Source organism: Lepidochelys olivacea (assembly GCF_965140295.1).
Source record: "Lepidochelys olivacea isolate rLepOli2 genome assembly, chromosome: 1".
Taxonomy (NCBI): Eukaryota; Metazoa; Chordata; order Testudines; family Cheloniidae; genus Lepidochelys; species Lepidochelys olivacea.
Genome location: NC_140411.1, coordinates 124,921,878 through 124,937,296, shown reverse-complemented (window position 1 = coordinate 124,937,296; position 15,419 = coordinate 124,921,878). Strand labels below are relative to the sequence as shown.

The 15,419-nt window shown below is 49.1% G+C and overlaps 1 protein-coding gene across 2 annotated transcripts in view; it reads left to right on the top strand.

The window, feature by feature from the left end:
• The first annotated feature begins 6,727 nt into the window (after positions 1–6,727).
• Positions 6,728–15,419, top strand: part of CYFIP1 (cytoplasmic FMR1 interacting protein 1) — a 133,954-nt gene continuing 125,262 nt past the window's right edge. Inside the window, exon 1 of one of the 2 annotated variants that reach the window (XM_084634969.1) lies at positions 6,728–6,902. The gene's annotated coding sequence lies outside the window, so the exon portion shown is untranslated. The remainder of the gene's footprint in view (positions 6,903–15,419) is intronic. The other variant, XM_084634968.1, reaches the window with a different exon arrangement.

The following is a 15,419-nucleotide window of genomic DNA, read 5'->3' as shown; positions in this document are numbered from 1 at the left end:
CCATCTATCGTCCCTCTGCAGTTAGGGAAGCCCATTTGTACAAAACCGTCCATACTGTCACGCACGTTGCCCAGAGTCACAGTCTTTCAGAGCAGGATGGGATTAATGGCCCTGCACACTTCCATCCACATGAATCCAGTGGTCAACTTTCCCATTCCGAACTGGTTAGCGACCGATCAGTAGCAGTCTGGAGTAGCCAGCTTCCACAGTGGAATCACCATGCGCTTCTCTAGCGACAGGGCAGCTCTCATTCTCTGCGCCGCAGGCCTGGGGGGAACTCATTACACAGTCCCATGAATGTGGCTTTTCTTATCTGAAAGTTCTGCAGCCCCTGCTCATTATCCCAGACGTGCATCACGATGTGATCCCACCACCAGTGCTTGTTTCCCAAGCCCAAAAGTGGCATTGCACTCTGGTCAGCACCTTCGTGCATGCCACAAGTATCGTAGCTACTACGTGTGGCGAGATCAATGTCACACTCCTCTTGCCTTTGTAGTTTAAGGAATAACTCCTCTGCCACTCATGACATGTTGGTCAGAGCGAGCAGCATACTGGTCAACAGTTCAGGGTCCATTCCTGTAGCCCGAAGAGGCAGGGGACGCAGTACACAAACTGTAGAAAGATGGTGCCAAATGTGGATGGAAGCACAGGGATTGCTGGGATGCGATGCAATGCATCACAGGTCATTGGGACAGGACCCAGGATGTCCCACGACCCCCTCTGCCTTCCCACAAGTCTTAGCAGCAAAAGAGAAAGACGTGCTCTGTGGGATAGCTGCCCAGAGTGCACCGCTCCAAATACCGCTGCAAGTGTGAACACTTTATTGCGCAGGCAGCTGATAGTGTGAACACACAACAGCGTTTTCCCTTCAGCGCTTTCTGAGCGATGCTGTAATTGCCAGCGCTGTAACTCTGCCAGTGTAGACATACCCTAAGGCTATGTCTACACTCACAATTATATTGCTCAGGGGTGTGGAAAACACCCCTCTGAACGATATCACCAATAGAAGCCCTGGTGTGGACAGCGCTATGTCAGTAGGAGAGACATAGGTACTGCCCCTCCTTGGGAGTGGTTTAATTATGTCAATAGGGCTATGTCTACCCTACAAAATTAGGTCAAATTTATAGACGTTGATTTTTTAGAAATTGGTTTTATACAGTCGATTGTGTGTGTCCCTACTTAAGACCATTAAGTCGGCGGAGTGTGTCCACAGTACCGAGGCTAGCATCGACTTCCAGAGCTTTGCACTGTGGGTAGCTGCCTTTCCTGCACCTCCAGAGCGTTACGCTGTGGGTAGCTATCCCTGCAGTCTCTGCTGCCCATTGGAATTCTGGGTTGAGATCCCAATGCCTGATGGGGCAAAAAACATTGTTGCGGGTGGTTCTGGGTACATGTCGTCAGCCCCCTCCCCCTCCCCATGAAAGCAACGGCAGACGGTCGTTTCATGCCTTTTTCCTGGGTTACCCGTGCAGATGCCATACCATGGCAACCATGGAGCCCGCTCAGCTCACCGTCACCGTATGTCTCCTGGGTGCTGGCAGACGGGGGACTGTATTGCTACACAGCAGCAGCTCATTGCCTTGTGGCAGCAGATGGTGCATTACGACTGGTAGCCATCCTCATAGTCTACTGCGTGCTCTTGGCTGGGCCTTGGTGCGGTCGGGTCGGGGCGCCTGGGCAGACATGGGTGCTCCTGGCGGACCTTGGTGAGGTCTGTCAGGGGCACCTGGACATAAATGGGAGTGACTCAGGTCATTCTCTTCTTTAAGTTTTGTCTAATTGAGATTCAGTCCTACCTGGAATATTGGTAGAGGGATAGCTCAGTGGTTTGAGCATTGGCCTACTAACCCCAGGGTTGTGAGCTCAATCCTTGAGGGGGCCATTCTGCCTCAGGCTGCTCTCCCAGCCAGCAGCACCACGAGCTGGAGACGATGACAGCTAGCAGTTGTACTGCACTGTCTGCTGCCAACCTACACCTTGCTCCTCCCTCCGTGAAAGCATTGGCCAACAATCATTTTGCGCCTTTTTCCGTGCGGGTGCCATATTGCTGTCAGCATCGTCATCCACCCGCCGATTCCGCTGCCACTCTGCTCTCCTGCTCATGCTATACCATGGCAAGCATGGAGCCCACTCAGATCACCGCAGCAGTTACGACCGTTCTAAACACCACATGCATTATCCAGCAGTATATGCAGAACCAGAACCTGCAAAAGCAGGTGAGTAGGCGACGGCAGCGCGGTGAGGAGAGTGATGAGGACATGGACACAGACTTCTCTCAAAGTACAGGCCCCGGCATATGGACATCATGGTGTTAATGGGGCAGGTTCATGCTGTGGAACGCCGATTCTGGGCCCGGGAAACAAGCACAGACTGGTGGGACCATATAGTGTTGCAGGTCTGGGACGATTCCCAATGGCTGCGAAACTTTCACATGCGTAAGGGCACTTTCATGGAACTTTGTGACTTGCTTTCCCCTGCCCTGAAGTGCCAGAATACCAAGATGAAAGCAGCCTTCACAGTTCACAAGCGAGTGGTGATAGCCCTGTGGAAACCTGCAACGCCAGACAGCTACTGGTCAGTCGGGAATCAATTTGGAGTGGGCAAATCTACTGTGAGGGCTGCTGTGATCCAAGTAGCCAACACAATCACTGAGCTGCTGCTACCAAAGGTAGTGACTCTGGGAAATGTGCAGGTCATAGTGGATGGCTTTGTTGCAATGGGATTCCCTAACTGTGGTGGGACGATAGACAGAACCCATATCCCTATCTTGGCACTGGAGCACCAAGGCCGCGAGTACATAAACCAAAAGGGGTACTTTTCAATGGTGCTGCAAGCACTGATGGATCACAAGGGACGTTTCACCACCAACAACATGGGATGGCTGGGAAAGGTACATGGCGCTCGCATCTTCAGGAACTCTGGTCTGTTTCAACAGCTGCAGCGGGAGACTTTCTTCCCAGACCAGAAAATAACCATTGGGGATATTGAGCTGCCTATAGTTATCCTTGGGGACCCAGCCTACCCCTTAATGCCATGGCTCATGAAGCCGTACACAGGCAGCCTGGACAGTAGTCAGGAGCTGTTCAACTACAGGCTGAGCAAGTGCAGAATGGTGGTAGAATGTGCATTTGGACGTTTAAAAGCGCACTAGTGCAGTTTACTGACTCGTTTAGACGTCAGTGAAACCAATATTCCCACTGTTATTACTGCTTGCTGTGTGCTCCACAATATCTGTGAGAGTAAGGGGGAGATGTTTATGGCTGGGTGGGAGGTTGAGGCAAATCGCCTGGCTGCTGGTTACGCGCAGCCAGACACCAGGGCGGTTAGAAGAGCACAGGAGGGCGCGGTGCACTTCAGAGAAGTTTTGAAAACCAGTTTCATGACTGGCCAGGCTACAGTGTGAAAGTTCTCTTTGTTTCTCCTTGATGAAAACCCCCGCCCCTTGGTTCACTCTACTTCCCTGTAAGCTAACCACTCTCCCCTCCCTGCTTCGATCACCACTTGCAGAGGCAATAAAGTCATTGTTGCTTCAAATTCATGCATTCTTTATTCATTCATCACACAAAAAGGGGGATAACTGCCAAGGTAGCCTGGAAGGGGTGGGGGAAGAGGGAAGGACAAGGCCACACTGCATGTTAAAACTTATTGATGCCAGCTTTCTGTTGCTTGGGCAGTCCTCTGGGGTGGAGTGATTGTGTGCCCAGAGGCCCCCCCACCGCGTTCTTGAGTGTCTGGGTGAGGAGGCTATGGAACTTGGGGAGGAGGGCAGTTGGTTACACAGGGGCTGTAGCGGCGGTTTGTGCTCATGCTGCCTTTCCTGCACCTCAACCATACACCGGAGCATATCAGTCTGATTCTCCAATAGCCTCAGCATTGACTCCTGCCTTCTGTGAGTAAGCTGACGCCACCTATCATCTTCAACCCACCACTTGTCCTCACGTTCATATTGTGCTTTCCTGGACTCTAACATTGTCTGCCTCCACCCATTCTGCTGGGCTCTTTCAGTGTGGGAGGACTACATGAGCTCAGAGAACATTTCATCACGAGTGCATTTTTTTCGCCTTCTAATCTTCACTAGCCTCTGGGAAGGAGATGATAGTGTGAGCGTTGAAACATTTGCAGCTGCGGAAGGAAATAAAAGGGAGAGTAGTAGTTAAAAAGACACATTTTAGAGAACAATGGGTACACTCTTTCAGAGTAAACCTTGTTGTTAACATTACATAGCACGTGTGCATTTGGTACAAGGTTGCATTTTGCCTCTTATATTGAGGGTCTGCCGGTTTGGTGTGAGAGATCACACACGCAGGGCCGGCAGGCAACAGAATTTGGCTTCCAGGCAGTCATGGTAAGCCACAGTCTTTTGGCTTCTTTAACCTTCATAACATGTGGGAATGGTTTCAAACAGCAGCGCCCTCATTTCCCATACCAAACAGCCATCAGGTTGGCCATTTAAAATGGGTAGGCAATTTAAAAAGAGGGGCTGCGGTTTTCAGGTTAACGTGCAGCACAAACCCCACTAACCCGCCCCCCCCAATTCTTTGGGATGATCGTTTCACCCCTCCCCCCACCGTGTTGCTAACAGCGGGGAAGATTTCTGTTCAGCAACAGGCAAACAGCCCAGCAGGAACAGCTGCCTCTGAATGTCCCCTTAATAAAATTACCCTGTTTCAACCAGGTGACCATGAATGATATCACTCTCCCGAGGATAACACAGAGAGATAAAGAATGGATGTTGCTTGAATGCCAGCAAACACTGGGACCATACGCTGCCAAGCTTTGTTATGCAATGACTTCAGACTACGTGCTACTGGCCTGACGTGGTAAAGTGTCCTACCATGGAGGACGGAATAAGGCTGCCCTCCCCAGAAACCTTTTGCAAAGGCTTTGGGAGTACATCCAGGAGAGCTTTATGGAGATGTCCCTGGAGGATTTCCAATCCATCCCCAGACACGTTAACAGACTTTTCCAGCAGCTGTATGGGCCGCAAATTAATCATTAAACACACTTGCTTTTAAACCATGTATTATATTTACAAAGGTATACTCATCAGACGTCCCTTCTCTGCCTGGTGGGTCCGGGAGCCCACCTTGGGTGGGTTTGGGGAGTACTGGCTCCAGGTCCAGGGTGAGAAACAGTTCCTGGCTCTTGGGGAAAATGGTTTCTCCACTTGCTTGCTGTGAGCTATCTTCAACCTCTTCCTCCTCCTCCTCCTCATCTTTCTCCTCCCCAAAATGCGCATCCCTGCTGCATGATAATCCATTGATGGAGTCAAAGCACAGGGGTGGGGTAGTGGTGGCTGCACCCCCTAGAATGGCATGCAGCTCATCATAGAAGCAGCATGTCTGAGGCTCTGACCCCGAGCGGCCGTTTGCCTCTCTATTTTTTTGGTAGGCTTGCCTGAGCTCCTTACGTTTCATGCGGCACTGCTGCGGGTCCCTGTTATAGCCTCTATCCCTCATGCCCTTGGAGATTTTTTCAATGTTTGGGCATTTCGTCTTTTGGAACGGAGTTCTGATAGCATGGATTCATCTCCCCATACAGTAATCAGATCCTGTACTTCCCGTTAGGTCCATGCTGGAGCTCTTTTGCGATTCTGGGACTCCGTCATGGTCACCTCTGCTGATGAGATCTGCACTCACCAGCAGCTTGCCACGCTGCCCAAACAGGAAATGAGATTCAAAAGTTCTCCAGCCTTTTCCTGTATACCTGGCCAGTGCATCTGAGTTAAGAGGACTGTCCAGAGTGGTCACAATGGAGCACTCTGGGATAGCTCCTGGAGGCCAATACCCTTGAAGTGTGACCACACTACCCCAAATTCGACCCTGCAAGGTTGATTTCAGTGCTAATCCCCTCATCGGGGAGGAGTACAGAAATTGATTTTAAGAGCCCTTTAAGTCAAAGTAAATGGCTTCATCGTGTGGACGGGTGCAGGGTTAAATCGATCTAACGCTGCTAAATTCGACCTAAACTCCTAGTGTAGACCAGGGCTGGGAGAGATCTCTCCTGTGGGCGTAGAGCGGCTTACACCAGACAGCTTGCAGCAGCACAGCTGCATCGGTACAGCTGAGCTGTGCCACTGTAAGATCCCTAGAGTAGCTACGGCCCTAGATTCCATTCCTCTGTTACGGTTTAGATACTGATTATCTGCATTTCTAATATCAGAGGGGGAGCCGTGTTAGTCTGTAGCCACACAAACAAGGAAGAGTCCGCTGGCACCTTAAAGACGAACAGATTTATTTGGGCATAAGCTTTCGTGGGTAAAAAAACCACTTCTTCAGATGCATGGAGTGGGTTTTTTACCCACGAAAGCTTATGCCCAAATAAATCTGTTCGTCTTTAAGGTGCCACCGGCCTCCTCGTTGTTTTTGCATTTCTAATAAGTCCCTCGGAGTGTATTACCATTAGTCCACATCAGTGGTATAGGAAGATCCCCATTTTTCGCACCGCCTCCTGCTCTCCCGCGGTGGGCCTTTGGCGGGGGACTGGGACCCCGCTGCCCGGCCGGGAGCGCCCCTGCTGCAATCCAGCCCGCGGGCAGATCAATGCTGTCGCTCCGCCGCAGAGGCGGCCAGCCCCGGCTCCTGCGTGTCCGCCGGGGTAGGAGGAGCCCGGCTGCCCGCGGGGAGGCAGGGCCGGGAAGCTGCCGGGGGCAGCGGGAGGAGGAGGAGGAGCCGCTGGAGCGGCAGGAAGGGTGTTTCCCTGCGCGGCTCCCTGTTGGGCGAGTGACTCAGGCAGGAAACTCCAAGCCCAGCGCGGCCCGGGGAGAGAAGCCGCCCCGGCCACAATAACCCGCGGCGGCGGGGAGCCGAGCCCCGGAGGGCGCCGAGCCCCCGGCAACACCCCGCCCGAGCAGCTGGGGCGGCAGAGAAGCGGCGACCCCGAGAGTCTCCTGCTACAAGCGGGTGAGAGAAACTTCCCTTGTTCCCGCCCCTTGCCCCGCGCCGGGGCTGTGCCCTGCCCGCACGGAGCCCGCTGGGGCGCGCAGCAGGTCTGGGGGGGCTGCTCCTCTTCTCCCTCCCGCCCAGCCGCCCCCGGAGCCCAGCTTCCCCCGAGCTCCCGCTTGGCTGGCCCCGGAGGGTTTGTTCTGGGGCTGGGCCCATCTCTGGCCGCAGCCTTCGCCTGCTTCCCTCCCCGCCCAGCGACTCCCTGAGCGCTGCAAGTATGTACCTCCGTGCCGGGACTGGCTTGATTCTGTGTCTTGTGCAGCGCCCAGCACCATGCGAGGGCTAAACGAGGAACTCCCAATGAGGCGCGTGGGGGGGTGCTTTGCCCAGTCGGATGGCAAGTGGGAGTGGGGGGCGCATTGCCGCGGGGATGCAGAATTGAAGCTCTAGCACAGTTTGTTTATAGTATGGTAGCATCTAAGGCAGTGGTTTTCAAACTTTTTTGTCTGGGGACCCAGTTGAAGAAAATTGTTGATGCCCGTGACTCAACAGCGCTGGGGATGAAGGGTTCAGGGTGTGGGAGGGAGCTCTGGGCTGGGGCAAGGGGTTGGGGTGCGGGAGGGGGTCAGAGCTCTGGGCTGGGGGTACAGGTTCTGGGGTGGGGCCAGGGATGAGGGGTTTGGGGTGCAGGAAGGGGTTCCAGGTTTGGGGGGGCTCAGGGCTGGGGCAGGGGATTGGGCATGGGGTTGGGGCACAGATTTACCTCTGGCGGCTCCCGGTCAGCAGCACAGCCGGGGTGCAGAGGCAGGCTTCCCACCTGTCCTGGCACCGCGGAGGGCACTGCACCCTGGAAGCGGCCAGCAGCAAGTCCAGCTCCTAGGCGGAGGCACGTGACTCTCGCCCACAGGCACCCACCCCTCCCAGTTCCCGTTGGCCGGGACCTGGCCAATGGAAGAGCGGAGCCGACGCTCAGGGTGGGGGCAGTGCGTGGAGCCCCCTGGCCCCCCTGCCTAGAAGCTGCACGCACAGCTGGCTGCTTCTGGGGCGCAGCGCGGTGTCAAAACAGGTAGGCACTAGCCTGCCTTAGCTGGGCAGCACCACCGACAGGACTTTTAATGTCTCGGTCGCCGGTACTGACTAGAGTGACCCAGTGCCTGACATGCCGCGACCCAGTACTGGGTCATGACCCGAAGTTTGAAAAAGGCTGATCTAAGGGCCTCAGTCAGAATCAGGATCTTTTGTACGAAATGTATATCCTTGTGTCCCACCATTAAGGAAGTGAAGGAAAACAGGGATTTCCAATGACTTAACTGCATGCACTGCTAACCTCAACAAATTGAGGGTTATGGTTACTGCTCAATCTTGTTATCCTGAAATTATTGAATGCTTTAGTATGCACCATATTGTTGTTTATTAATTATACCGCAGTAGTGCCCAAAGTGCTCCAATCACATGCTTATGTACTGTGTAACTACGGTCCTTGCTAATAAACTGTATGTGAAGACAGGATAGAGATAAAATAGAATCATAGAATATCAGGGTTGGAAGGGACCCCAGAAGGTCATCTAGTCCAACCCCCTGCTCGAAGCAGGACCAATTCCCAGTTAAATCATCCCAGCCAGGGCTTTGTCAAGCCTGACTTTAAAAACCTCTAAGGAAGGAGATTCTACCACCTCCCTAGGTAACGCATTCCAGTGTTTCACCACCCTCCTAGTGAAAAAGTTTTTCCTAATATCCAATCTAAACCTCCCCCACTGCAACTTGAGACCATTACTCCTCGTTCTGTCATCTGCTACCATTGAGAACGGTCTAGAGCCATCCTGTTTGGAACCCCCTTTCAGGTAGTTGAAAGCAGCTATCAAATCCCCCCTCATTCTTCTCTTCTGCAGGCTAAACAATCCCAGCTCCCTCAGCCTCTCCTCATAACTCATGTGTTCCAGACCCCTAATCATTTTTGTTGCCCTTCGCTGGACTCTCTCCAATTTATCCACATCCTTCTTGTAGTGTGGGGCCCAAAACTGGACACAGTACTCCAGATGAGGCCTCACCAATGTGGAATAGAGAGGAACGATCACGTCCCTCGATCTGCTCGCTATGCCCCTACTTATACATCCCAAAATGCCATTGGCCTTCTTGGCAACAAGGGCACACTGCTGACTCATATCCAGCTTCTCGTCCACTGTCACCCCTAGGTCCTTTTCCGCAGAACTGCTGCCTAGCCATTCGGTCCCTAGTCTGTAGCTGTGCATTGGGTTCTTCCGTCCTAAGTGCAGGACCCTGCACTTATCCTTATTGAACCTCATCAGATTTCTTTTGGCCCAATCCTCCAATTTGTCTAGGTCCTTCTGTATCCTATCCCTCCCCTCCAGCGTATCTACCACTCCTCCCAGTTTAGTATCATCCGCAAATTTGCTGAGAGTGCAATCCACACCATCCTCCAGATCATTTATGAAGATATTGAACAAAACTGGCCCCAGGACCTACCCTTGGGGCACTCCACTTGATACCGGCTGCCAACTAGATATGGAGCCATTGATCACTACCCGTTGAGCCCGACAATCTAGCCAGCTTTCTACCCACCTTATAGTGCATAACAAATAACAGAAGTAAGTACTGTAGACTTGAGGGGAAATGATGAGCAATTTCAGGTCCCAATCCTGCAATTGGTAGCATTCAGGCCATTACAGGATCAGGGCTTGAATGTATATAAAAATACTTCTATTTTATTGCTTGAAGCAATTTAGTCTATTCTCACGTGTGTGTGTATGTTTTGTTTTAATGCTTGTCCCCATATCTCAGGGGTGGGCAAACTATGGCCCGGGGGCCACATCCGGCCCTCCAGCCGGTTTAAACTGGCCCTCGAGCTCCTGCCGGGGAGCGGGGTTTGGGGCTTGCCCTGCTCCCATGCTCCAGCCAGGGAGCAGGGTCTGAGGTCACTCTGCGCGTGCATGCCAAGGTTCCCGGAAGCAGCAACATGTCCCCACTCTGGCTCGTACGCTTAGGGGCAGACAGGGGGCTGAGCGTGCTGCTCCCACCCCAACTGCCACCCCCATAGCTCCCATTGGTCGGGAACTGTGGCTAATGGGAGCTGCGGGGGCAGTGCTTGTGGACATGGCAGCATGCAGAGCCGTCTGGTCGCACCTCCATGTAGGAGCTGGACAGGGAACATGCTTCTGCTTCCAGGAACTGCTTGAGGTAAGCGCCGCCTGGAGCCTGCACCCCTGACCCCCTCCCATGCCCCAACCCCCTGCCCCAGCCCTAGCCCTGATCCCTCTCCTGCACCCCAACCCCAATTTCGTGAGCATTCATTTCCCACCATACAATTTTTCATACCAAGATGTGGCCCTCGGGCCAAAAAGTTTGCCCACCCCTGCCATATCTAGTGCACACACTGGTTTGTCATTGAAACGTTGTTAGGACTATGCTGCTTGTGTTATATATACAGAGTATAATAGAAAATTAGATTAAAAATAAAAAACCTATGAAGAATTACATAGATTTGCAGATGAAAGGGGGTAAAGGCCAATGTGTGTTTAAATAAAAATATTATCCAGAGCAAGACCTTTGAGGAAGTTGATTCTTCTCCAATTAATATAATGTTGCCTCTCTGTTGTAATGGAGAATATAAATAAATACGTCATCCACCGGAGGACATTGTGGTGATCCGACAACATTTAATCTATTTGCTCAGCATGACTTTCTGAACATTTAAATGGACTTAAATCTATTGGAAAGTCTTTCTAGTGGTGCAACAAGTCTGTCAACAGCCAGTATGTTTTAGTAAGGCACATCGCCTTTGTTTTTAGCCCTGCAGTATTTGCTAATGGGTTTGAAAAGCATTCAGATATGTTGCACTTTATATCGTGGAAGCATACTACAAGCAGTTCATGCTTTATGACATACAGTGAACCTGTCTTAAGAGACCACCCAGAGGGCCAAAAAAAATTTTTTTTTTAAATGGATGCCGTGGCATTTAAATATAAGGCCAAACAAATTTTTACTAGAAGCCCTGGAAATACTTACAGTAATCATATAAGAAATGGAGTTGCCTATTGGAGTTTCTAGTCCTTGCTGCTGGTCTCGCTGTACACTAATATTTGTTTGCCATAATGTATAATTGTAATGAACTATATATTGAAAGGGTTTATCCATGTACCATTTTTAATTTGTGTACTTCTGAAATTGGAATTTGTAATAATACTTTGTTGAAACTTATTTGTGCTTTCTGGGCCATATTATTACATATGTTTAAAAATGGTCATGCTCAGATCGAATAGCTATGATTTGAACAGTTGTTTACTCCTTACATCAGCATTCCAACTCATGGACTAGTCCAACTCAAATTCTGCCACTTTTCAAAAGCTGTTTTGGCATCTAAACATGGTGTTACAGCTTGCCTCTTCTAAAATGATTCTTTAAAAAGTGTTATCCTGAGTAATTTGTCTGTGAAGTTTAACTGGTGTAAAAAGACTCATGTTGATGCAGTTCACAGGGAGTGGGATTTGTTTAAAAAATGCAAATTGTAGAATGTTGGGGTAGGGCAGAAGGATTTTGTGTTAATCTGATCAGGATTTTTTTCTAGTAAGAGAGAATTCTGACATGAATACTGCAAATTAAAGTTAAAAAAAATCTGCAATGTACCGAATGTAGCAGGAAGGTGGTTTATAAAAACCCCAAAATAAACTGAAGTTAAATAAGTTGCTGTAATGGGTGATATGATTGGACTTGTGGAGTCTTCTCTATTGTAATCTAAAAATACAAAGGTTCACAAAAATATAAACACTAAATAAAAATAAAATAAAATGCAATTCAAGATAAAAACGGATATGTGAACAAAAAAGTACCGAGAACTATACTGAGAGTAACTAAGACCATGATCCTACCAGCTGTGCAGGTTAACCCCTGTGCCTGTGTAGAGCCCTGCTGACTTTATTATGATTTTCCACTATTTTCCCATGTAATTGTCTAAGGTTTGTTTGAAAATTTATATTGACCTTATTGAAATATGAGGATTTTATCTAAATATTATGTGACTGTACCTGTTAAGTTGGGCTAAACCATAACACTCTTTGAGCTGATTTTTTTAAAGGTTGCATGGGTAAAGTTAATTCTTGCATTTTCTGACTTTTGAGTGGTTGACTTTGCGACCTTATTGCCCTTTGAATGTAGTTATTCGCATGTAAGTTCCTAGGTTTTATTAAAGCAAACAGAAAAAACCAAAAGTTTCTTTATGTGGAACCATGCTGACCCTGTGCATGGATCATCATCAGGGTTTGAACCTAGGACCATGAGATCCATGGCACAAACCTTCACCACTGCATTTTTTATGTGGACCAGCCAGTAAAGGTCTGTGTGACACGCAATACGCATTGCCTTTGGCTTATATTGCTATTTGCAAAACAGCTAGGGAGTTGTGGGAATCGAGAGTCATGGGTTCTGTTCCTCACTCTGGAGGGGAGTAGGGTCTAGTGGTGACAGACAGCACAGCCAAGCACATAAATTTGGCACATTCTTTCAGAAAGACAGAGTGGTTTATTGGACTTGGGTCTGCCATAATAGAGACTGGGTTCTATTTCCATCTCTGACTAGAACTTGTAGTCTCTTCCTGGCTTCCATTCCAGCATGACAGCCTCTGTGCCAAAATGGGTGGAGGTGGGAATGCTGCTACTAGGCCTGTGTCTGTATGCCATCTAAAGTTCAAATATGGTGGTGCCTGGGAGTGTGCGTAGTGCAGATAGTGGGCCAGTGAGCATGGGAACATGCTCAGTGCAGATGGAATGTTGCTAGATTTTAGCAGCGAGTCTGTGACAAGCTTTACAGGGCATGTGCAAATTGTCATTTTCAGAGGCTTATGAATAGCCAGTGTCTGGGTGAATTTTCACAGCAACAGCAAAAGGCACCTCTCCGAATCCAGGGCTTAACACATTTCAAGCTCTTGTTCCATATTACACAGAAGATAAACATTTATGGTATACGCCCATTCAGTGGATAACTTTGGGTATTGTTTGTGTATTGCCTCTGTCATTTAACTGTAGTCAAAGGTATCCTCTAAATTTTAAATAATTAACCAAATCACTCATTTTTTTTCCATACTGACGCTACAGCTTAATTACTGCATGATGAAAAATTAGATTTCTGCCATCCTCCTATCTTTGTATTAACCTGGATTAAACATCTAGCGTCACTCAGGCTGAAGAACTGCTTTTACAACTTCCTGTAGATTAGGGCACGGAACCTGAAACACTAGTTCCTACCATGTTCAGGCACGACAAAGTATTGCAGTTAATTTGTGGTGGTCATATCTTACATTGTTTTACTAAACAAAAGTATTTTCCTAACACAAATCTAAAGATTTCCTCAATATCTATGGCTTCTCTATATGCTGTTTGCTCTCTTCCACTAATTTTATGTATCTGTCTGTCTATAAAAATTGAGTTTACAGAAATATTTGTAAATAGCAGAAAAGGTCATTTCTCCAGATAGCTCCATGTTTTAGGGAAGTCTGAACTGTGTAAACCTCAGCGTACTGGAAAAAGTGGGATTTTGAAACTGTTACACGCAGCTAACCAGTATGATCAAGCAGATTAAATTCTTTATAGTTTTGTTTCCCCTTTCTGGACATCCTTGGTGGTCCAGCATATTTGGGAGAGGGTTGTTTCTGCTTGGAGGCCCCCACCACCTTCAAAAAAGGATAGAGTTCATGTATCACTATCTATCATTTATCAAATTGCCTTTGTTGCTTGTGTTTTGGGGACACTTGCTCTCTCCCTTCATTACAGGGGAGTATCTTTGGGGTGAGATTGCTTGTCTTAATTTTCTGTAAATGAACGGTTTTGGGGGTGGAAAATCTTCTTTACTCTTCCACATTCCTCAACTGCAGGCAGCCCAAGAGCAGCTTCCTCTTCCCCATTGCTTCTGGATTTGAGTTGCTTCATTCTTCCTGTCTGCTGCTGCCACCATGAGGGATCCCAGCTGGCCTCTTCTCTTATGTGATAATAGGGTTTGGAGCTGGAGAGATTTCCCCTCTCCCTGTGACATACTGAAACAGTTGAGATGAGCAAAGATGCTCAAGCTGGAGACCCCTCAGTATAGGAGTGGGCTGCTGGCAGGGCATGGTCTGTGAGAGATCCTCTGTTTTGGAAAGTTGCTTACCCAACTTATGTGCCAGATATGGATTTGTTAATCTTCCGGGCAAGCCCATAAAGCCCAGCTTTTCTCTTTCCTGCACTTCAGGAGCAGCTGGACTGAGGGTTGGTATGATTATATTCATGGTTGAGGCAGTCCTTCTATACTATTGTGTGCATTTTAACCTAGGGGATAGATACCCAGGCCATAGGATGGACATCTATAGATATATTTCTATAAATTCAGATAAATACAATTTCTGTTTGGAGGAGAGAAGGGTTTCCCTCTACAGGAAGAAGGTTATAAGAAAAATGTTAACATCTTTAATTACTTAAAAGAAGGAGTTAACAGTACATTAATAAAATTATCAAATGCTACTAAGTTGTGAGGAATTGTAAAGGAGGACAGGACAATAATATAACGCAACCTTAAAGAGACAAGTGTGATCGTTACTTGGTTACCTGCACCTTTGACTCCTCCTGATTTCTGAGAGTTATTCTTTGAGTGCTTGAAGATGTCTGTTCCACTGTAGGTGGGTGCGCACCTCATGCACAGTTAGACAAAGAACTTTTTCCCTCAGTGATACCCACCAGGGTGGCTCAAGTGCTCATTGTTGCTACATGCTATTGCATGCTGGTATAAGAGGGCAGAGCGGCCCCTGATGCTCCTCGGTTCCTTCTTACCTCCAGTGAAGCATGTCAGAGCGACTTCAGACTTGTGACAAGTACTTCCCTCAATCCTTGTATATTAGGGTGACCGTATTTCCCAAAGGCAAAATGGGACACCGTGTGGAGGTAGCCTGAGGAGTCTCTCTCCCCCCACCCCCCAAGCCTTTGCTGGCCTGAGCCCTGCCCCCCTACCCCAGGTTTGGCGTCTCTGCTCTCCCGAGCCCTGTCCCCTGCCTCCCAGCATGGGGCTGGCATCGCTGCTCACCCAAGCGCTGTCTGCCCCCTGCTTGAGGGGGGGCTGGCGTTGCTGCTTGTCTGAGCCCAGCCTGCCCCCTACCCAAGCCTACCTCCCTCCCTGCGTGGGGCTGGCATTGCCGCTCACCCCTTTGCACGTTCCTCCACATCCCACTTCTCTGACAAAAGTGCTAAAAAAGCACTTTTGCGAAAAAAAGTTGGGACGGCTGGAACAGGGCTTAAGAAAGGGACTGTCCTGGCCAAAACGGCATGCATGGTGATCCTATTGTTTATATATCCTGCTACTGTAAACATTTAGTTAGTTGTAGCTATTTTAGCTAGTTTTAGTGATTGTTTTTGTGTTAGGCCATCTTTCCCCATTTTTGTACTGGGGATCAGTACCAAAATGATTCCTTGCTTGCTAGGATTTGAGTCCTACCAGGCTTGCGCTAAGCATATGCTGGTTAGTGACCCACACCCAACATACTTAAAATGTCTAGGAGAATCC